General features: G+C 43.2%; 1 protein-coding gene across 1 annotated transcript in view; it reads left to right on the top strand.

Annotated features, from left to right (window-relative positions):
- Nucleotides 1-7,018: 7,018 nt before the first annotated feature.
- LOC103254382 (BMP/retinoic acid-inducible neural-specific protein 2-like) overlaps nucleotides 7,019-24,254 on the top strand; it is a gene marked incomplete at its 3' end in the record, with an annotated part of 90,245 nt that continues 73,009 nt past the window's right edge. The window contains exon 1 of the mRNA XM_021709720.1: nucleotides 7,019-7,348. The remainder of the gene's footprint in view (nucleotides 7,349-24,254) is intronic.

The raw sequence follows: 24,254 nt of genomic DNA, 5'->3' as shown, positions 1-24,254 counted from the left end.
GAGGGGATGGAGAGCCGGGTAGCTCTGGTCCCCGAAACAAGATGCCGCTCGCGGGATGCTGGGTTTAAGCTGGAGAGCCTGGATTCTTTGTTTCCCGTAGCCGCTTATCTGAGGAAGGGAGAGCGGGGGAGGGGGGAGAGAAGAAAAAGGGAAGGAAGGACGTCGGGAGAAAAGAGGAAGGGAGCGAGGATTCTAGGGAATCAGGTCAGCCCCCAGCTGGCTGCCGGCGCTCCTGCCTCTCTCCTCCCTCGCGTCCCCCAGCACGAGCAAAGCTCTGGGCGATGAACTACCTGCATTGCATGTTTAAAAAATTGGTCTTTGCAATGCAAAATCTTCCCTCCTGCATCACGATCCAGAAGGCTTGGGAAAGGCACACACAGGCACACACCTTAACGGGTGCTTCTTCAAAGCAGGTGGAGGGGCTTTTTCTAGATGCAAATTCCTGCAATGATTTTGGGATGTAGCTTGTCCCAGTTCCTTCTCTCTCCCCCACCCCACACACACACTAATTGAATTTCTATATTGGACAAGCGGGTGCCGGGATAAATGCATGTGTGTGTGTGTGTGTGTGTGTGTGTGTGTGTGTGTGTGTGTGTGTTTACTTAGCATAGCACTAGCTTTGCAAAATGTTTCAAGAAGATATTCGGTATGTTGATATAGGTAGATGGATAGATAGATATGCACAAGACAGAACAATGCATACAGTTAAGCGGGTGGCCAGTTAAGTGGTGAGTCTTTAAATTTAGGGAATCAAGTAATAGAACAAAGCTGGGGAAAATAATGTGAGAAAAACTAAAGTTTCTAAGCAACCTTAATAAATGGAAAGGTCATAAAAGGGTGTGAGCCAGTCCAGTCAAGAGCGCAACAGGGTAGATACTCAGCCCCGTGGTCAAGTATTCTGTGGAATATGGGGATAATCACAACACCACCAAAACCCAGAAAAGACCTGTTCCAACAGTGCTGGACAATGCTGTCTTAAAAATATGATGGCAGTGTACAATAAAGAGTGGTAGGAAAACGACATTTGTGTATGCTGGAATCTGATAGTTAACTAAACTTTATCTCATATGATAACCAATAACTTACTTCAAAAGCCTGCCCCCCAACAACATTTGTTCAGTGCTGATTTAAATGCTAAGTACTGTAAAGACTGTTTAACCTGTAGTTCCCATGGTTTAAAAATTCAATGCACCTCCCTTTTCAACGAGTAGGGGTGCATTCTTATTCCACCTTGTGTAAATGTACAGACATATGTGAATGTTTGTCCTTTGAAAGACCAAAAACAAAACAAAAAACTAAAAAAGCCCTCTTGCCATATATTTTAGAAGATTTGTCTAGCTGAATAGAAAAAGTATGCCACATTTAAGGTCATGTTTAAGGAGTGAAAGATTTGTTTACCACACACTTACAAATGCATACATAGATAAAAGAACAAGCATATTTTATAATAAGTTGAGTTTTTAAACCGGACTTGTCTGGGAATTAACCCATGCAGCGTTGCAAACTACTCTGAAAAAAAAGAGAAAAAAGATATGTCCACTAAAGTCATTTGAAAATTCATCCTCGCCGGGCTTGGTGGCTCAGCCTGTAATCCCACACCTTTGGGAGGCTGAGGTGAGTGGATTGCCGGAGCCCGCGAGTTCGAGACCTGCCTGGGCAACTTGGCGAGACCTCATCTCTACAATAAATCAAACAGTCAGCCGGGCATGGTAGTGTGTGCCTGTAATTCCGGCTACTTGGAAGGTTGAGGCGGAAGGATCGCCGGAGCCCAGCAGGTCGAGGCTGCGGTGGCCAGGAGCGGCCACTGCACTCGAGTCTGGGTGACAGAGTGAGACTCCAACTCAAAAAAAAAAAAAGAAAAGAAAAGAAAAGAAAATTCATCCTCATCTTCATCCCTAGTCTCCTAGGAGGTACTGAAGGAGATAAAGACTCCGTGATTCCTTTTTCATCCTCTCCCTCGCATTAAAAAAAAAAGTATAACATGTAGACAGGCAAAGTTACCTGCCATTGAATAATTAGTATAGATGCTAGGAAAACACACTTAGTCTGGGAATGTGAGAAATGGCATGAAATTGCCCCACCATCTATTAGTCCACCTTCTCATTTAACAGATGAAGACTTTGAGGCCAGTGAAATAATGAGGTACTTTACTAGGTTAATCTGTTATGAAGATGTGGAGTTAAGACTGCAAACACGATTTCTTTGACTGGTGTTCTTTCCACTACACAGTTATGGTACACTGGGGTGCACCCATGTGTAATCATTAGACTTTATAAACCACAGTAATTCATTCAGCAAACATTTGTGTATCTACCATATCCTGGGTGTTAGGCTAAGCACAGGCAGAAAAATACTTCTCCTGCTTTTAAGTAGCACATCACCTACTATCATTTGAAATCTTTCTCTCTGACTTTCTGAAGAGTCTTAGTCCTGTTAGAACCGCTAACATGAGCCACTGAGGGCTGATTTTCTCATACATCAATATATAGTCTCCTAAAGATGTATATTGAGTTGGAAAGAGTAGTTGGCACCACAAGGTTTTATAGACCGACCTGTCTAAGGAAGAATCAAAGAAGAGAAGCTATAGAAATTTTTAAGAGTATATTTTTCCAGGGCACTTTATTTCTGTAAACAAGAATATAATGTCATGTCATCTTTTCTTAGGGAATTAAATACCTAGAAATAGGTGTAGAGGTTGAAGTTCACATAAAACAGACCACCTCTACTGTGTGATTTTTTTTTTTTTTTTTGAGTTGGAGTCTCACTCTGTCACTCAGACTGGTGTGCAATAGCCGTTCCCGGCCACTGCAGCCTCGACCTGCTGGGCTCCGGCGATCCTTCTGCCTCAGCCTTCCAAGCAGCTGAAACTACAGGCATGTGCTACCACGTCTGCCTAATTTTTGATTTATTGTAGAGATGAGGTCTCGCCAAGCTGCCCAGGCGGGTCTCGAACCCTCAGGCTCAGGCAATCCACTCTCCTCGACCTCCCAAAGTGCTGGGATTACAGGCTGAGCTGTGTGATCTTATTTAAATGTGTTTTGCATTTAAATAAGATGGGGATAAATTCTGTGCATCTCAATCCTTATCTTTGTGTAGAAGCAAAATGAGGTAGTGATACAACAGATTTGGATTTAAGTCTCAATTCCATAATTTTCTTATTTGGAGGTGTGCTTGGACTATTCTTGTCTTCAGTTTCTTCATCAATAAAATGAGGTCAATCATCTCTACCCTCCTCACAGGTCACAGATAATATAGGTGAAAATGTTTATGCTCTTGAAAATACTATAAAATAGCAGGCTCTGTTATCTCTAATCTTGACTTTTCTCCTGAGGTACACCTTTCTATATTTAAGTACCAATGACCTCTTTCCTGGACTCTTAAAATAACTTTTGATTGCTTTTCCTGCTGTCAACCTATTCTGTACACAGCTACCAGGTTGATCTTCACTAAATCTTACTTTCATTAAGTCATTCGAGTTTTCCTTTTTCTACAGAATAAAGTTCAACCACCATGACTTGGATATTTTAAAACTCTTCTAAATCTTACACTATTTGTTCTTCTAGATAGATTGCTCACTGTGCTATTTCCCTTCCATCATACACACATCTCCCAATCAAATCAAAGCCTATTTCCTATGTTCTCTCCTCCCAGGCCATCCTGTCCACCCGTAATGCAACACTCTTCACTCTCCAGACTGTCCCATCTCTTCAGACCCATCTTCAGCTTCAGCTATGCAGTGGCGATTTCCATCCCTGTCTTCCTTAATAGCTCCATTCACTGAGCACTTATTTACATACCCACACACATACACACATATAGATACAATGACTCAGCCTATGGTCCCGGCACACGCCCTTAGGAGGGCAAGAGTCATTTCCTAAAACAATGTCTTGCATCCAGCGTTCTCATCTGCAAAACAGAAGTAATAATACATAGATTTTAGGTTGGTTGTGAGGAAGAAATGAGTTTCTGAATGTAAAGGATCTGAGATATTTTAGTCACTTGTTTGGTGCTCAATAGCGATAACCTGTACCACTATCACCTTATTCAATTATTTTGAAAAGAAAAAAAATTCAGAATCATCTTCACAAGATTTTCTCTAGTGCAGTAGCCAAAAGCAAATTAAGTAATTTACATTCCTTGTTGGTTTCCCAGGAGAAATAAGAACAGATGATTGCATATGTCCACCAAAAGGCATATACAAAAACATTCATAATGGGTTTGTTGATAATAGACAAATGATGGAAACACCCCCAAATATCTATCAGAGGGAGAACGAATAAATGCCGTATAGTCATGTAATGGAATACTACATAGCAACAAAAAATGCAACTCCATGGATGAATCTCACAGATAGAATGATAAATGAAGAAATCAACACACGAAAAGTGTGTACTCTAAGATTCTATATTTACAAACTCCAGGAGCAACTAACATTAAACTTTGGTGATGGGGGTCAGAATATATTATCTCAGGAACTAGGTTTTGACAGAAGGGATAGGAGTGTGTTTGCTGGGGTGCTGGAAATAATATAAGTAGAGGTTACATAGATGAGTATATAAGCAAAAATGTATCAGATACAACACATGTAGAACAGCCAATGAAACCTCAAATTAGATGGAAAATGGCTCAAACGGGCCCCAATCTCTGGGAGTTCTAGTTAAGCAAGTAAACAAAATGGGCTGGGACAAATGATTATTGTAGCTCAATTTCTTACTGTATATTTTTAATTTTTTTTTCCCATGGAAACTGTGATAATTTGCTCAACCACGTCCTTATCCCTATCTACCCACTTTCTTACACTGTTCTACAAGAACCTCAGCATTCAGCATATGATCTCTTGGGACAGGTTCAATGGGGCCTCTGTCTCTAGGAATCATAAGAGTAAATAACATAGCACTTGGGCAGCAATAGATTTAGGCTTTCACTGGTTCGCTTAGATATTTTATTCTAGTCAAATAGCTGGGGACCCTGTGGGACCACCATTTTCTGACATGTTTTGCAGTTTAGGCAAACAGATTCTGCAGCCTGTGAAAGAAAGGTTACACTTGTATAAGATACAAAGGAAGGAATGTAGGTGAGAAAGATGAATGTTTGGGGCTGAGGGTATGTATGCGAGGTACTACTTCTAGTTTTTCCTCATTCATTCACAGCTCAAGGCTACCAGACGGTATTTGGCCAATCCTGATGTTTGACATTCATTAAATCGTTGCATTCTTTTACTTTTTCTAGTTCTTTACAAAATCATCTCTGATGTTGCCCCTCCACTCAAGGTAACTAAACTGAGACTCTTCTCTCCCTTTCTGACTGTTTGTTCTCCCCCTCACACTTCCCTCACCACCTGACTGTGTGAATCCCCCAATTTCCTTCCCAGTTCCAACCTCCAGTTCTTTCCTTGAATTGGATTTTTTTCTTCAACTATTACTCTCCCATACTGTTGCCAAAATCTAATGTAGCATGCCAGTTAGCAGGACATATTTCCTCTTTACACCCTTAGTAGGATACTGAAAATATATAATTCACAACCTTCCAGTTAAAGTTAATATTTTCTTTCCTCCTTCCTCTTTTCTCCCCTCCCCCCTTCCCTCCCTCTCTCTACCCTCCCTCTCTCTTCCCTCCCTCTCTCTCAATTCACAGGCCCAGCAACAGCACCTGCTTCACAAAAACAAGGCTGGTCCTGTTCTGATTTCTCTGGTCCTTTAAAACCAAATGGAGAGGCACAGTCCCTCTTCCTGACACACACTGAAGTGAAAAGAGATACACAGGAGGAAAACACCACAGGCACAACAATTCCCTTTTTTGGAAGCAGGGTTTTTTGTTTGTTTTGTTTTGTTTTAACTTAATCTCTCCATAAACCGGAAGTTCTCCTCTTTGCCTTGTCTTCACAGTCCTGGTGGGGGTGCAAAATATTTCTTGATGTAGCTGTCCAGCATCTTTAAATCCGCCTCTCTCTCTACCCATCTTACTGGTGCTATCTTTTTGCCTCTCTCTGCCCTCTCTCCTCTGTATGTCTGGTGTGTGTGTGTGTGTGTGTGTGTGTGTGTGTGTGTGTGTGTGTGCGCGCGCGCGCGCGCCAAGTACTTCTCACTTGGGGGCTTATTTCTAATTAAGAAATTCAAGAGGCTAAAATGCACAAAACAACAGAATGAAACCTTAAATTAGATGGAAAATGGCTCGAATGGGTCCCAATCTCTGTGAGTTTTTAGTTAAGGAAGCAAACAAAATGGGCTGGGACAAACGATTAGTGTAACTCGGAAAGATTAGAAGAAAATGTAATTAGCTCTCCAGCTACTTCTTGTTCCTCAGCCTTCTTAGGTTCTCCAACGCCCCAGCCAGCCGTGAATTTTTTCCAAGGCTTCCTCTCCACACCATAAAGTCCCTGCTGCAAAGCCGGGAGGGTTAACCGAGCTGGCACCCCAGCCTGCCCGCCAGCCAAAGCGAGAGAGGGGAGGCGCAGAGCCCGCCCCCTGCCGGACGGCCCAGCCAATGGGCACCCGAGGGGAGTGTGGCGCCGCGTCCTATTGGCTGCCAACCTACGTGCATAAGAAAGAAAGAGAGAGGCAGGCAGGGCAGCATTGTTATCTTAAGACACTCATCTGGTGTCTGAGTCTGCAGGTGACACTGCTTAGGTACGAGCTCAGAGTGGCAGCAGGGACGCGCGGGGCTGCAGCTCTGGGATGCGACCCGCCTACCCGGCGAGCCGCGCCTCCGCCGAGCCCGGAGTACCCCGTTAGGACTTGCCCGGGGAATGTGCACCTGCCGCGCGCTCCGAGGGCAGGGGCTGGGCTGCGGGCAGCTTGGGCAGCGGGGAAGCCGGAGGAACTGCCTCTGCCCATGTGCAAGGCAGTGATCTCAGGGGACAGAGAGGGCGGGTGAGTCTCTCCAGAGTTGCAAAGAAAGCCGGGTCTCGGGTCTCTCCTAGGCGGAGGCACCGGGGACTCCCCAGGCGGCGTTCTGCACTTTCCTGACCTCTCCCACCCCCAGCGCGCCCGGGTCCGGCGCCGAATCCCCACTTCGGAGATGCTCCGGGTGACCCGGAGCCCGGCTGCTCGGCGGGGAGGCGGCGGGCCAGCGGTCTAACGGCGGCGGCGGCGGCACCAGCAAGGCGGGGAGCAGGAGATTTTGAAAAGAGACATCCTCTCCCTCTCGCCCGCTGAGGTGGGGGTGGGGGGGGCATTCGCGTTTCCCCAAATGAGAAAGAGCCACAAGAAATCATGAAGTAAAAACTTTGGAAGGCTGCCACTGGAGATGTTGTACAAAAACCTGGAATCTTTTAGGAGTCTCCTCCCAGTCGTTGAAGGTTTGGGAAGCAGCTGATACAGCCGGAGGGCTCCTGCACGGATTCAAGGTAACAGTGCAGGGTTTCGGGAATTTTTCCGTCGCCCCTTCTCATTGTCCTTTTGGTGTGTCTGTCGGGGAGGGGATAGCTTTGCTCTCATTCATCCCTCCTGCCCCGCCGCCTGGCACTTGCAGGCGAAGGGAAGGATGCCGTCCGCCTCTCTTGCCCAGCTGTGGACTTTGGGGTTTAGCTTGAGATCGCTCTAGTATTGCATCCTGGTGTTGCTTGGTATCACAGGGCTCGGGCACTCTGCCTGACCTATATTGCTTTTGCCTGGTTTAAGTCCTTAAAGTTAGTGCAACTCCCATTAGCTTCAGAAAATTCAATAGGGCTGCATAATTGCAGAAGATGATGAGGACTTCTGCCTGCCCAGCCGATGCTGGGAGGTTCACTAGGTTTGGGAAAGACCCTGGAAGAGCCGAGGTCGTGATGCAAGAGGCATCTATATTCACATGTTCATAGAGCCCTGTGGCATGTTTCCTATGCACAGGCAGCCAGGAAAATAAAATTCCAAAGAGTGAAGCCTGTGGGTTGCAAATAGTCTCCCCAGGGTGGTGGCAGAAGCCCATTGATTGAGTTCAGCCTGGCAGAGCACTGGAGATGCTAGGGAAGATCATTGCTGTGCTGAGAGGAGGGGTGTGCTGGTGTCATCTAGCCCATCTCTCTCCCTGTTTCTGTGGTCATCTGGGTACACAGTCAAATGCTGCCTGCGGGGTGTATGTGGTGTGTGTGTGTGTGTGTGTGTGTGTGTTCATGCGTGTGGGCTCACAGCTGTACGCAGGAAGCAGGCTGCCCACACAGAAGGACCAAGCGTGTCCAGCACTCTGGTCAGGCCACAGATGCCCGGAGAGTGCCTACCTAGTGAAAGCATGAACTTGTGAGCTGCTGTTCTAGCCCAGAGGAGTTTCCTCCTTGCCCAGCAGTCCCTCTGCATGGTACATATTTATCCAGGGTATATAGACCTAAGCCAAATATTAACTAATATTCAAGCTAATGCACTGTAACGGGATGGAACAGACCCCTCTGTAAAGAACCGTGTGTGTGCTCTTCCTTGCCCTGAGAGCAGGGTGCCATGAGCAGAAACAAATGTTTTGTTAACAGAATAACAATTATAAAATGCCAGGCTTATAGCTGGGCAATCTGGGCCTTATCCAGCAGGGACAGTGACATGTCTGCACAGACCAATCAGAAGGATAAAAGACGTATTGGAAGTCGAGTGTTCCTGCCTCTACATTTCACTAGACATGTGCATGTCGAAGTGACTCTCTCTCTGACCGTGCTCTCTCAAATACATGAAATGTTAGTATTAACCAGGCAACTAAAGTGTTTTACCAAATCCCCTGGGGGGCAGTCTGAGGACATCAGGCAGCAGCAAAGTGATGCTGGAGTTTGTGTGCTTTCCTTCCTGACTTCACACGGTTGTGTGTGTGTTATTTGTTTAAGGCACAGCCTTGTGGAGTCCCCCCTCACCAAGAATAAGTTGCTTTGCAGCACTGAGGGCATGACCAAGCACTGCTGCCACAATGATCCTGTCTGATACTATAGCTGTTGCCTACTCTGGGGAAAGGGGCATATCTTGCTTCTTTGAGGTGGGCTGTAATTTGAAAAGGGGCAGAGTGTGTATACTGTGAACTGTTTGAGGGGAAGGAAGCAAATGTCAGTCTTTTCTGCTGATGGGTAGCTGGTTTCCAAGGGTTCCACAGTTGGGCTGCAGCCACAGAGAAGACGGAGGCATCCTTGGCTCCTATCTCCCACTCCTCACCAAAAACGGAGCTGGCTTTGTCTCCCAGGATGGAATGATGTGTGTGCTGCAGTGTGGGCACACGAAAGGAGGTGAGGAGGAAAGGACTGGGGAGGAAGGAAGGTTCCTGCTCTGCTGACACTGGGCTGGTTTCAAAGATGGGGAGCATCTTCTCTTCTCAAAGTCATCTTCTGGGTGCTCCTTTCTGGCTGCCTGGCAGGTTGTTTACTGAGCAAGGCCAAAGGGCAAAGAACATCCCTGCGTCATCAACTCCTCCTGATCCCCTTTCCCAAGACATAGGCTGGCCACCAGGGAACATCGCATAAAAAAGATACCCTCCTCTGAGATGTTGCTCCAAAATCCCTCCCCAGCTCACAAACAAGAGGTAATCTAGAGGGACTTGAGACATCTGCGTGGGCACTTTCTGCTGACTGAGATGCTTAGTGCTGAGGTTTCCCGGTTAGTGTTTTGTTTTCCCCCAATGCGCAGTGTATTTTTGGTGATTCAACTCTTTCCCTTAAATAATAAGACCTTGTATACATTTTATAATGGCATCCTCTTCCAAAGAGCTGGGAGCACTTTCCAGAGCTCATCTAATTAATCCTCACATGACTTATTGTCTCATTTATCTTTGATTACCCCAAGAAGTAGAGCTAGAATGATTTCAGCTTTCTTGGAAAAGGGAGGGCAGAGAACCTGAGAGAGAGGAACTGATTTGCATGGAGTCATACAGCATTTAAGGGAAACTGTGGAATGAGACCTGGGTCTCACTGCTCCTGAACCAACCCCAGACTCCACAGGCTTCTTCCAAGGAATGACTTATTCTTACTAATTATTACCTGATTTAGTTGTTTCTGTAATGTACATGGATGGGAAGGTTACAGTAATACAGGGCCTTTCCTCTGGCACTAAACTGAGGACTGTGAAGGATAAAGGTCCTATAAGGCTTTTTCTTTGCCCTCAATGAGCTTACAGTCTAGTTAGGAAACTAGGCTTACATCTGGGAAAAGAGAAATGACAATGTAAGTTCTAAACAGCAGTTCAATACAAGAGAAGTCACAAAGCTGACCTAATTAATCTGCAATTGATTTGCACAGATAAGAGGAGCTTTCAGTATTCACAGGAGGGAGAATTTGTGTTGAACCATGAAGGCTGGGGGAGGGATTTGTTGGATAGAAAGAGTGGGAAAGGGGGTTCAAGCTGATAGAAATGTTAACTGTAGCTCAGTCAGAAGGCTGGAAATTTCAGGGTTTGCATGATTCCTTGAGGTTTACCCCCTCCCTCCAGGCCACTTCTCTCATTGCATCCTGGAAATACCATAAACCTAGTTTAATCATCTTAAACATATATTCCTAGAGGAAGTTGCCCTAGGACCTAGGCAGAGGGCTCTGAAATGTTAGGCATCTCATTAGGCATTGAAAATTACCTGGCTTTCCACATACCCTCAAGTCTAATCTATATACTATGGGAAAAATATCACTCAAGGTCAAAGAGCTTATCAACATCACATCCAAAAATATGAATGAGGATGTTGGGGGAATGAATGCAAATTTCAAGAGAACATGAGAATATCTTCTCATATTTTAGAATCAGAATTTCCTAAGAGTCTTGATTTTTCTCCATTTCCTATTTCCCCACCCAAATGTTCCTCCTGGGGTTTACTTAGAGTCGGCAAAATGCCAAAGCCCTTAGGCATTTAGCATTGAGCAGGAGATTTTCAATCTTAAGATTCTTGAGCATGCCATGTACATAACCTCTTGTCTCCCCTTCTCTTTCCCTTTTAATAAAACATATGCTGTAGCAGTCACAAAGGAGGAGACCACGAAAAAGCAGGGGCGGGAGGGGCGGTGTGGTGTTGCCCGCAGCTGTACCACAGGGCCCTGTGCTTGCTCAGCTGAGCAGGAGAGGGGAGAGGCTTCCTGCCAGCCTGGGCATCACCAAGGAAGGGTCCACCAGGAGACAGCTGGGACCAGCCAGCCACACATGTTTGCTCCAGCAGTGGTATCTCTCGCAGAGGAAAGGTCAAGGCAAAGCATAGTCCTCTATTCATTGTTCTTTACATGTTGGAGACACATGGGAACACAACCCCCTATTCATTGGTCTTGACATGATGTAAGTCCTTGGTTGCTTCGGTGTCCACATTCCAACATGGAGGAAGGTCCTATTGGGCATGAGAGTGAAATGACTGGCCTAAAGTCACACCATAATTGCTCTCAGGTCAAAAGAAAAATCCCAATCTTTGCTTGCTTATTCCCAAAAGATTATTCTGAAAATAGGTCTCAAAGGACATTTACTTTCTCTTGAAAATCCTTTCCTAGACCTTGCTGCTACACTTGTTTCTTGTGTTAAATGACTTTGCAGCTGGATTGTGGGTATGAACCCTTTTCTTTTTACTATTCAGAAGCATCTACTATCATGTTTGGGGCCTGAGGTAGCAATCCGGGCCCATGGTCATGTAATTAGTGGTTCTGCATGCAAATCTCTTCTATTTGGAGGTGAAGAGATGGGCAGCTCAGCTGTGCTTCAGACTGGGAGCTGAGATGGACTGGTCTTGTCTGGCTAGTTAGGATGTAGGTTGGCTCCTCTTTAAATTGTTCTGTGCCTGAGCCCGTGGGTTCGAGACCCACCTGGGCAACTTTGCGAGACCTCATCTCTACAATAAATCAAAAAATGAGCCGGGTGTGGTAGCCGGGTGTGGTAGTTCCAGCTACTCGGAAGGCTGAGGTGGAAAGATCGCCAGAGCCCAGCAGGTCGAGGCTGTGGTGGCCGGGAGTGGCCACTACACTCCAGTCTGGGTGACAGAGTAAGACTCCAACTCAAAAAAAATAATTGTTGTTCTGCCTTGCAGAGTGAAGTAAAGGTGAGTATCATCATGACAGCATAGGATCAGCAACAACCAGCCCCATCATTCCTTTTACTGAGGCTCATGTGAAATGTAGACATATCTTGGGTGCTGGACTGGGCAAAGGAGACACACAATCTGATACCTCACAGGACTTAGCCATAACTCACACTGCCAGTATGGCAGCCACTAGCCACAGGTGGCTCTTGAGCATTTGAAATTTGTGCTGCAAATGTAAAACACACATTGGATTTTGAAGATTTGGTTTTAACGAAAGGAATGTAAAATCTCTCATCAATCATTTTTTATATTCCTTATATGTTAAAATTATAATATTCTAAATATATTGGGTTAGATAAACTACATTAAGACCAGTTTCATCCATCTCTTTTTTTAACTTTTTAATGTGACTACTAGAAAAGTTAAAATTATATATGTGGCTGGTATTATCTTTCTTTTGGACAGTGCTGGTCCATGGCCTACAGAGTAGTGACAGGTTAATGGGGGAGAAAGGCGAGAGGCATGAGATCAGAGGGACCAGAGACATCACAAGAGAGAGAACATGAAAGGAGGGGCCAGGAGCAGCCCAAAGTGAGCCTCTGGGCATGCAGTTCTAAGATTTAAAGTCAAGAAAGGCACAAATAGCTTACATTGCCCTATATTTATTTGAGGAGGAACCTCATTAACTGTGATTCAGCCCACCCAAAGCCTTTGGGAAGCATCACAGCTCTCAGCTCACATGCAAAGAATGAGCAGGTGGGAGGCTTGGTAATTTTATCCTGATATTTGCGAGTTTTTGCCTGACAGTAGAAATAACCAAGTAACTGATCTTTAGTGTCTCACTCAAAAGTGTGAGGACACAACAGTTGGGATCAGCTGGGAGTGTTGTATTTTCAAATTCCCTGCATTCTTGTCATCTCCACCACACTGAGAGCCTTCCTTGGGAGAGCTTTCTTTTTTTAACCTAGACATGTTGATCATGTGGTAGGGAGAAAGAAAAGTCAAGGCTGTTGATTAAAGATTATTCTGTGAACATATCAAGAAGAAAACTGAAAAGATTTGAATTTTATAACTTATCCATTCTTATTATGTTATTATCATTATTTGTTGCATTAAGACTTGGCCATAGCTTGAACTCCAGCACATTTGCTTGGCCTTCTAGAGTTCACAAAATGTTTTCACAGGATTTATCTCACTTGATTCTTACAAAACCCTTGTGAGGTGGTTATTATCTTCATTCAAGTCTCCTCATGCTCTGCCCCAAATTATCTTTTGTACCATACTGTCTAATCCTTCTTTTTAGATGTACTTCATTCCGTTTTGATTTGCTTAATCAAACTGATCTACTTACTGTTCTTAAATACTAACCATGTAGAAGAGGGATCATTGCCTCCTTATCCTCAGTGTCATCATCTACAAAAAGAAAAAGCATAATGCCCCATCTCTCAAAGGGTTGTTCCAAATGTTAAATAAGGTAAAATAGTACATAAGTTGCCAAACATAGTTTCAGACATGTTATAGATGCTCAACAAATATTGACATCTTTTTTTAGATTAGGAAATATAGTTTATTTAGAAAGTAAATTAAAGCGAGAGAGTGGAGATTCACCTCCCCAAGGTAGGGGAGGGGGCCAAAGCCAGGAAACATGGTGGCAGCCATAGTCCCAGGAGTGCATGACCACGTCAGAGTCTAGTAAGGCAATGGCCAAATGTTAACATCTTTTCCTACTAAAAGTCTTCACTTTTAGATCCCCAAGATGAAGGTGTCCAGAGCTGAACTCATTTCACCAATTCAGATCCCACACCATGCCTTTCCCCAAATTTCCTGCTTTGGTTAATGGCACAATCTGTCCTCCAGAGGCAAAATGGAGATTTGTGGATTGTCCTTATCTCCCCTTTCCCTCACTTCCCCCCACGTCCAATCCATCCTCCAGGTCTGGCAGGGTAGCCCTCCTAAGGACTTCTCAAAGCCACCACTCCTCCTAACCCCTCCTGATGCCAGGCTTCCTCACTAGCACCTTCCCAGAACTTGGTCTCCCCATCTCCTCTCTGGAAGACTATCCAGTCCAGTTTCTTCCCTAAAGCCAACATGGTCTTTCAAGAAGGTACGTTTGACTATGTTTTCCTCTTACTATAATCCTCCAGGGACTCCCCCATGAATAGAAGAGATTCAAGTTTCTATTTTTAATGTATGTATGTATGTATGTATGTATTTTTGAGTCAGGGGCTCACTCTGTTGCCTAGACTGGAGTACAGTGGCATGATCACAGCTCACCACAGTCTCAACCTCCTGGGCTCAGGCAATCCTCCTGTCTCACCCTCCCAAGGGACTACAGGCATGCACTACCATGCCCAGTTGATTCTTTGAGGAATCCAAGCTTCTTATCATGACACACAGCAGCTCCTTTAGGAGTGGGCCCAAAAGCCTCTCTGTGCCTTCCTGCCCATTCCCCCTTCTCATGGCAGCGACAGGAAACACCAGGCAACACCCTCAGCACGCTGGAGCCTTAGGGTGTGCTGGGCTGCTCTGCAGAACATTCCTCTGTCCTATTACTTGCTTCCTGAAGGGTTCCTGAGCTCCCAGACTCTGTAAATAGTATCCCTCTGTGAAGGCTTCTCTGGGACTCTGGGACAGAATCAAATGCCTCCCCCCCTCTACTCCTACACATCCTGCTCAAGCTCTGTTTTTGCACTGTACTTACTGCTCTGTTATGATTTGTTTACATGGCTACCTCCTGTACTAAGCAGCAGGCATGGGATTGGGCTTCTAAGACATATTTCTCTGAAAATATTGATTGTGTATATCGAGTATATTATTATGAGTGTGTAGTGCTGGGTTGTATTCTTAGGTGCTGAGGATTCGGCAAAGAACAACACAGATTAAAAACCCTGCTCTCAAGTTGCTTCCATTCTAGAGAGAAGATATGCCGACAATCATGATAATAATGGTTACTATGGGCATAACTCATAATAGCTAACACTTTCATAGTACTTGAATGTCGGGCACTGTTCTGAAGGCTTTGCACACATTAACTCATTTGATCCTATAAAGTAAGTAGGTTCATTGGTTCCATTTTATAGATAATGAATTGGAGGCCCAGAGAGGTTAAACAACTCATCCAAGGCCAAACAGCTAGTAAGTGGGAGAGGAAAGAGAAGTGACAGGTGGTGGAATGCCAAGCATCCAGGCCTGCTCCAATCAGAGAGCTCCCCTTTTATCTGCTTTATATATTGGGGTTCTAGGTAAGGGTTTATTGATTAGTCCTCTGCTTTTTTGAGAGGTTAAAACTACTGCAAATATGTCCTTGTATCACTCAGGGAAACCTTTTCCTCCAAGCTCAAGGGTATTCAACACTGTTGATAATTTTCAATCACTCTCTTTAATCTCTATAATTTTTGTGCAAGATAAGGTATTATCTCCATTTTACTAGGTGGAAACACTGAAGCTCATAGAGGTCATGCATAGCTAAGGTCATACAGTTGGCAAGTGACCAAGACCAGATAGATTAAGGCCCAGGTTTGTCTGATCCAGAAGTCAGGGGCCTTTTCTCCCCAACTCACGGACCCTCAGAGCTTCCCAAGGTGGAAGGCAGAGGGCATGACACAGGGACAAGGGCCCCGAGTCAGCTCCTTCACCCCTCTGCCCTTGTCTTCATCAGTTTCAGTGTACAAAACAGGAATGGTACTTACTTCTAAGGTTGTAATAGAAATTAAATGCAATAATATAAGTAAGAATAAATCTAGTACAATATTTAACATAAATAGGCTTGAATGTGTATTAAATATAAATAACTTGTCCCACCCAAGTTTCATCTGCTCTCCAAATCATTTCTTTAAACTTTTGTTATGAGAAATATTTATAGAGAAGATAAACATGGATGTATGTGTATATATGTAGTATGTGTGTGTGTGTGTATGTATAGATATGAAATTATAGAGCACACTGCCACCCAGGTCAAGAAACAGAACATCGTCAGTATCTCAGAATCATCCCCCTCTCCAGGCCCCTCTCTGATCAAATTCCCATTTCTCCCTTCAGTCTGATTCACTTCTCATCTTGTTAAAAAATAATTTTCTTTTCCCCTTTTGCTCATACCTCTGGGTTGTTCCAGCCCCTTTGCTATGCCTCTGCCTGTCACTTCATTGAAGTTCTGAGTGACACGCTGTTCACAGGAGAGAAGTGAAATAAAGTGATCCAGCAAAAGCAAGGCTGTGTGTGGTGTGTGTGTGTGTGTGTGTGTGTGTGTGTGTGTGTGTCCATGCTCCCTACTCTTTTAGAAAGCAGCAAACTGGACACTTGTGAACTATGTCTTAACCCACTAGAACAAGTGGGGGAGAGGTCTGGGCATATTTGTGTCCCCAAGACCACTAGGCCAATGTCCAGTGCCTCCAGCACCAAGGAGAGAAAATCACAGCATGTGTGCCTTGGTTAAGCACAGTAAGCAAGTTCAAAACACACTGAAAACCACCACCCTACAGAAGTCCTTTAAACAGCAACACTTGCGATTCACTTAAAATCACAGGTGACATACTAAAATTGATTTTAAAATGTAAGACTTTCACCAACCCAGACACATTCATGAAGTTCAGTGAGATTAGAACCCATTACTTTTGTTCTCAACAACTGAAAATGCATGAAGTTCGGTGTCTGTGAATGAACCTGAACACCTGCAGCTGAAAGACCTCACTAAACTCTAATAACTCCCTCTGACGTAGATACTATTATTCCCATTTTTAAAATGAGTCTAAAATGAGTCTAAATAGGTACAGAGAGATTAAGTCAATTATCCACGACCTAACAGCTAGTAAGTAGTGGTGCTGGGATTCAAACCTATGTCATAGGATGAATTAGAGAGCCAGAATTTTGCCACCAACCCCTGCAGCCCCATCAGCAGTGGATTGGGAGTAATATTACCTCTCTCTAAGTTTCCTATTTTTGTCCAGTACCCTTCAGTTGTGAGGTTTTCTCCTGTTTCCTTGGGGCACTCAAGTCTCCCAGATCAAAGGGGATGTGGTCCTCTCTCGTGCTTCTTCTCAGGCTCAGCCTAGGTGGCAGGGGAAGCAGGTGCTTTGGGCCTACTCTGTCCCTCACTCTCGGGCTTTGTGTCGCATCCTGAGCTCGGCGCTTCTGGACAGAGACCCCGAAGATTCCTGCTCAGCTCAGCTGTAGTCGGGTAGCCCAAGAATGGGGCTGCTGGGGAAGTCCTCGGAATCCCCGTGGGGTGCAGAAATGCCTAAGCGCTGGGTAAGACCTGCGAGGCAGCCATATCTACCTTCCTCTCGCTCCGTGCTCAGCCATGTAGCACAAATACGCGGTCTAGGGTGCAGGGCAGGTAAAGGAGGCGTGCTCGGCGGGGGTAGGGTCCTCGGAGACGTCCCTGCATGCGCCCCTTCCGCAATCCTCGACCTTCGGGATGCGCGCCCGGAAGGCGAACAGAACAAGGTCAGCATCTTCGTGAAGCCTTGTGGCACTGGAGACCCCTAGAGGCCAAAAGTTGTGTTGCAAGCCCCCCGGTCGCGAGACCAGGCAAGCTTCCCGCCCTGGTACCTTTCCAAAAAACCCTTGCCTGTAAGTAGACTCCCGGCAAGCTCCGGGGGACAACAGGGACCTGCGTGTGCGGGTGCGTGGGTGGAGAAAGAGTGGGGAGAGACAGTCACCTCTAGAAACAATCCTATCTGGAACTAAACGGATTAACCCTGACCCCATCCCTTCCTCCCTGACCCACCCATACTCCCCTGTCTTCCAGGCCGCTGGCATCTCACTCAGCTCCGCCAGCAGCCCAGAGACTGCCATCCTTGGCAACTCCCCACCACCTCCATCGAGATCATATCTCTCCCTGGGGACCCTTCACACCTCTCCGTAACCTGATCAACTAATTTGTGCTAAGATATTAATGACTAATAATGATTTAATGTGCTGCCCTCCCAATTAACACTGATTCATTTCAGAAGAGAAATTCACAGATTTTTAACCAAGTGAGAGACTGGTGGTTTTTCTCCCTTCTGAGAGGAATTGTAGGCCCCTCAAAATGAACTGTACAGACAGCTGATGATTCGACATCTATGCTGCATCACCTTTGATCTTAGCAATGTTTTGGAGGCATTTTACAAGGGCTCAGGCAGAACTGCCCAGAGAAGGCTGCTCTGATCCACAGTCCTTAAAGAGCCTTAAATTAAGAGAAGAAACCTAATGTCTCCATATCGTGTCCCTAAATGTCTAATAGCTTTTCACTCACACAGTAGATGACCCAGTGGTTGAAGAAGAGATTCAGGGATGATGGACTTGGGTTTAAGTCTTTGTCAGACTCTGCTATGTTCTACCCATGTGAACCTGCCAAGTTCCTTTACAACAGAAGTCTCAATGTCCACCTGTATAGAATGGATATGGTAAAATTCGCATCACTGGATTGTTTTAAGCATAAAATGAAATAATACAGAATTAGCACTTACCATAATGTCTGGTGTATAGAGTGCTCAATACATGACAGTTCTTTCTCCTTAATCTTATTTTTATTTTTTATTATTTTTGCCCTGTCTCAAATTTTCAGTGCAAGGCAACCCACAAATGCTATATTTATTTCTATTTTACCAGCAGGGTGAAGCAATTCAGCCTCCTAGGCGTGGTTGGTTTGGTAATGAACTAGATTTTTTTCCAGGTGACAGCGCTGTAGGAGTTTTTTTGTTTTTTTTTTCTCTGTCTCTCTGTTTGGTTTCCTTAAATGTATCTCACAAATGCAGTGAGCAAAATGAATTTGGCAGTGACTTAAAAAGACTTAATGCATTTTGGAAAGAAAAAAAGCCACAACAAAAACTGGTTTGTTTTTGTGATATATGGTTCATGTGATATGACAAAAATCCATTTTTATGCTTAGGAAAATTGGCTAATTTTAAAACAATTGACATATACCATATGCATATAGAGTAATGATAGATTTTGCTCAGGCAAACAACAGAAGAACACAGGGCCAGCAATATCTCTGTTAGGGTTCTAGTTAGTTAAATTCTCATTTGATGGCAGATGTCGCCCACCTCACATAAGAGTGACAGGGAAAAGGAACTCATGATGGCCTCGGGTGCTGGAGTCAGATATTTGATCACAAAGTTACTAAGTCTGGGACACAGACACCGCATTTTCATTAAGTCAGTGAGAAGAGACTTGGGAACCTACCTGGATAGCCTGCTTTATGTTCAAGAAAGTAAGCAGTTCTGAAGATATTCTCTGGGTAAAAGGAGTGAAGGGTGCCAAGGACTCTGATTTGGGGTGACTGCTGAGCTTTACCTGCTCATTTCCCCTGTTGGAAATATAGATAATGTTTGAACCTCAAATACTAGTTATAATGTGCTTTTGGATCTCTGGTTTAAGATTTTGCATAAATCACACTGGTAAGGAAATCCATATATCTTTAATTACTGCTAGTTAGGGCAAAGAGGTCACCTATGAAAATAAGATGCTACAAAGACTGCACATGAAATTAGAAGTGATTAAGAAAAGTTTAAGAAAGAGACAAGCACTCTGCTATCTCCATGTCCTTTCACTTTGCAGTTTTCAGGGCACCTCGGCTAGATACCCAGACCCTTCCAGGCTAATGGTATGCAATCTACTTGACTCAAAAAACCAATTTGGCTTTTGATTTTATTTTACTTTATTTCTTTCAAGGCACGATTTAATTAGTGACTGCAGAGGAAAAAAAAGCTGAACAGCTTAGAGGAGGTTTATGGTTAGGTCTGCAGGACTCAGCAATTTGACATTCTAATCCTGTTATTTCTCACCTTAAACTGAACAGAGTCAGCAGGGTTGGGTTTTTTCTTCCTATAATTCACCTAGTTATTAGGTTTTCCCTCCCCTCACTCCTCAATCTTGCTCTTTGCTTCATCTGCTTTTTTTTTTTTTTTTTGGTCTGGTTCTCTACTACATGGTTTCCTGCCACCCTCAGTGTATAAGACAACAGACAAACAAACAGAATCAAGATCTTGGTGGCTCATTCATGAACACCATCTAGAAGAGATCTTCTCCCTAAATTTCCAGAATAAACTGCCTCTTTTCTTTTTTTTAATTTTAAAGATGTGGGGTACAAGTCAGGGTGAGGTATACAAATGTTCATTATGCAGGTACCCTTGTTGATGAGGTGTGCCCCCTCCCACCCAGCAAATTCCCACTACAGCCATCCCCACCCCTGCCCTCCCCTGGCAGTTTCCCACTAGTGCCAATTCTTTTTTTATAGTATTACGATAATTATTCAAGTTCTGCTTATAAGTGAGAACATGTGGTATTCAGTTCTTTGTTTCTGTGATAGGTCACTCAGTATTATAAATTCTACGTCTTTCTAGGTTGATGTGAAGTTCATGATTTTGTCCTCTTTATGGCTGCGTAATACTCCATCGTGTATATGTACCACTTTTTTTTTTATCTAGTCCTCTTTTGATGGGCAGCACAGTTGGTTCCATGTTTTTGCTATTGTGAACAATACTGCAATAAATATACATGTGCAGGTATCTTTTTCATTGTGTGATTTGAAGTCCTCCAGGTATATTCCCAGTAGAGGGATTGCGGGATCATATGGAAGGTTGATTTTTAGATATTTTAGGAATTGCCAAACTGTTTTCCACAGATGTTGTATTAGTTTACACTCCCACTATGTAGAAGTGTTCGCTTTTCTTTGCATTCTCTCCAGTATCTATTGTTTTTTGAGTTATTGATGATGGCCACCCTGACTGGAGTTAGGTGATATCTCAGTGTGGTTTTAATTTGCATTTCTTTGATGACTAGTGAGGCTGAGCATTTTTTCATGTATCTGTTGGCTGCTTGTATATCTCCTTTTCAGAAGTGTCTATTCATATCTTTTGCCCACTTTGTAATGGGTTGTTTGTTTGTTTTTCTTTTCAGCATGTTTGAGTTTCTTGTAGATCCTAGATGTTAGGGCTTTGTCAGATATACAGTTGGCAAATATTTTTTCCCAGTCTATGGGCTGTCTCCCCGCTTTCTTGACGGTTTCTTTGACTTTGCAGAAGCTTGTCAGTTTGATGAGGTCCCACTTGTCTATCTTATCTCTTATGGCATGAGCACTTGGGGTTTTTCTCAGGAATTGGCTGCCAGTTCCCACTTTCATAAGGGTATCTCCTGCATTTTCTAAGAATCTTATAGATTGAGATTTTACGTTTAGGTCTTTGATCCATTTAGAGTTGATTTTTGTGTATGGTGATAGGCAGGGGTGTTGTTTTAATCTTCTGCATGTGGTCAGCCAGTTTTCCCAGCACCATTTACTGAATATGTTCTCCTCTCCCCACTGGTTGTTGGTGGAGGATTTGTTGAGATGAGTAGGTTGAGAAATTGAGGTTTTGCTTCTGGAATCTCTATCCTGTTCCATTGGTCTATATGCCTGTTCTTGTACTAATACCAGACTGTTTTGATTATTGTAGCTTTATAATGAAGTTTAAAGATTGGGAGTGTGATACCTCCCCCCACTTTTTTTTTTTCCTGAGAATTGTTTTGGCTATTCATGGTCATTTATGTTTCCATATGAATTCCTATATTTTTGTTTCCAGGTCTAAGAAGAATACTGCCAGTAATTTAAAGGTTATTGTGTTAAATCTGTAGATTGTCTTGAGTAGAATGGACATCTTAAAAATGTTGATTCTTCTAATTCATAGGCATGGAATATTTTTCCATTTGTTTGTGTCATTTTTGATTTCTTTGAGCAGTGTTTTTGTAGTTTTCATTGTAAAGATCTTTCATGTCTTGGATTAATAAAATGCCAATGTATTTCATTTTTTTGGTGTGGCTATTGTGAATGGGATTGTGCTTTTATTTAGGTTTCTGTTTGTTTGTAGTTGGTGTATAGAAATGTGACTGTCTTTTGCACATTGATTTTATACCCTGAGACTTTGCCAAAGTCCTTTATAAGTGCAAGGAGATTTTTGACAGATTCTCTTGGGTTTTCAAGGTATACAATCATGTCGTCTGCAAAGAGGGGTAACTTGACTTCCTCTTTTCCTATCTGGATGCCACTGATCTCCTTCTCTTGTCTGATTGCTCTAGCTAGGACTTCCAAAACTATGTTGAAAAGGAGGGATGAGAGAAGGCATCCTTGTCTTGTTCTGGTTTTCAGGGGGAAATGGTTCCAATTTCTCTCTGTTTAGCAGTATGCTGACTGTGGGTTTCTCATAGATGGCTCTTACCATTTTGAGGTATGTTCCATCTATGCCTAGATGTTTGAGGGTTTTTATCAAGAAGGGGTGCTGGATTTTATCAAAAGCTTTTTCTGTGTCTAATGATATAATCATGTGGTTTTTGTTTTTACATATGTTGATGTATTTAATTATGCTTATGGTCTTGTGAATGTTAAACCAGTCCCGCATCCCAGGAATGAAGCCTACTTGATCGTGGTGGATGATTTTTGAGATGCGTTATTGGATTCAGTTTGCTAGTATCTTATTGAGAATTTTAGCATCTATGTTTATCAAGGATATTGGCCTGTAGTTCTCTTTCTTTATTGAACCTTTGCCTGGTTTGGGTATCAAAGTGATGTTAGCTTCATGAAATGATTTGGGGAGAGTTCCATCTTTCTCAATTGCCTGGAATACTTTCACTAGGATTGGTATCAGTTCCTTCTTGTATGTTTTGTAGAATTCTGCTGGAAAGCCAACTGGTCCGGGGTTTTGTTTTTTGTTTTTTGGTTTTTTTTGGAGGTAGTTTTCTTATGATATAGTCAATTTCCTGGTTGCTATTGATCTATTTAGGATCTCAATTTCTTCTTGTTTCAACCTGGGGAGGTTATGTGATGTCAGAAAGTCCTCCGTTTCATTTAAGTTTTCGAGTTTGTTTCCATACAAATGTACATAGTAGTCTCTGATAATCTTTTGAATTTCTTTGGGGGCAATTGTGACTTGATCTTTTGCATTTCTGATTGTGTTTATTTGGGTTTTTTCTCTCTGGTTTACGATTTTGCATAAATCACACTGGTAAGGAAATCTTATTTATCATTTCAAAGAACCAGCTTTTTGTTTCATTGATATTTTATATTATCTTTTTGTTTTCTATTTCCCAAGTTTGGAGCTGCCTGTCTCTTTTGTGAGCTTGACTACTATGGTGACTTCAGTCAATGTCCTACAATGACACTGAAGCAAGAGGCTAAGTAGTATGTTTAGGTTTCTTCTTGATTATAGATTTTAAACACCTCGAAGGCAGAATCTGAGTCTTACTTATCATTGTATTCCCAGATTCCTGGCACATACCTAGCATAGGAAAACCTTTTTATGTTCCTGCAATTAAAAAGAAAGAGAGAAATAATTTTTTTTTTAAAAAAACTACCTATTGGGTATCAAAACTACCTAATAGGTAATGGGTGATGGGTTCAACAGAAGCACAGACCACACTGTCACACAGTATACTCATGTAACAAACCTGCAGATGTACCTTCCGAATTAAAAAAAAAATGTGTGTGTAGAGAAATAGCCATATTGCAAGCATTCTATAAATAGTTTTTTATTATTTAGATTAAAATGGCTATTTTTTCACATGTTGTTGCTTTTCCCAGTGATTAAACCAAAACAAAACATTGAAAACCTTATCACCTACCTCACCACACCCATCTTCATTAATATATGGGTTATTGGAAAGTTAACAAGCACCTTTCCTACTAGGGATATTTAGTATTCAGGATTTCAAATGTATACAATTGCAAAATTAGGGAAGTGTTTTCCTTTAAGGCAGTAGTTTTCAAAATTTAATGTGCACCTGGGGAGCTTGTTAAAATGCAGAATCTGCAGCCCCTCCTCCAGAGACTCTGATTCTACAGGTCTTATGTGAGGTTCAGAAAAATACATTTTAAAAAGCTGATGATATACAGACCACACTTTGAGAAATACCATTTTAAGGCAATCCAAATGAAATGTCGTCCATACTCAGTTTGGTAGAATACTACCATCCGTTAAGTGGTTAGTGGTTGCCACGTAGGAAACAAAGATTCTGTGATTAGAAAAGTTGAGGACCACGCCCCCTCATCCCCTCGTGCACATTTGAAGGTTTACAATGCACACAGCTTGTTAGAGGGGTCTGCAGTAAAGAAATATGTCTTATTTTTGTTTCACCAAATAGTTCCAAAATATCCTGACCTTGAAAGTCTTATTTGTTGTATTGGCTTATATTACCAATGGCTAGTAAATGTTTCTGAATTTGGTCTGGAAAGCACTGCCATAAGAAAGCCGGAGGCACCTATAGGACAAGGGTGACATTGCAACCCATCCATATTATTCCTGTTAAATTTCCAAAGGAGAAAATGAACAGTGTGTAGAGTTGGGGAAATCACTAGCCATGGGGGATAGCTTACAATCTGG

The sequence above is a fragment of the Carlito syrichta genome, unplaced genomic scaffold, assembly GCF_000164805.1.
Source record: "Carlito syrichta isolate Samal-C Ts95f unplaced genomic scaffold, Tarsius_syrichta-2.0.1 Scaffold277815, whole genome shotgun sequence".
In the NCBI taxonomy this organism is placed as follows: Eukaryota; Metazoa; Chordata; class Mammalia; order Primates; family Tarsiidae; genus Carlito; species Carlito syrichta.
The sequence above is the reverse complement of the archived record's forward strand: the minus strand, read 5'-3'. Positions and strand labels throughout refer to the sequence as shown.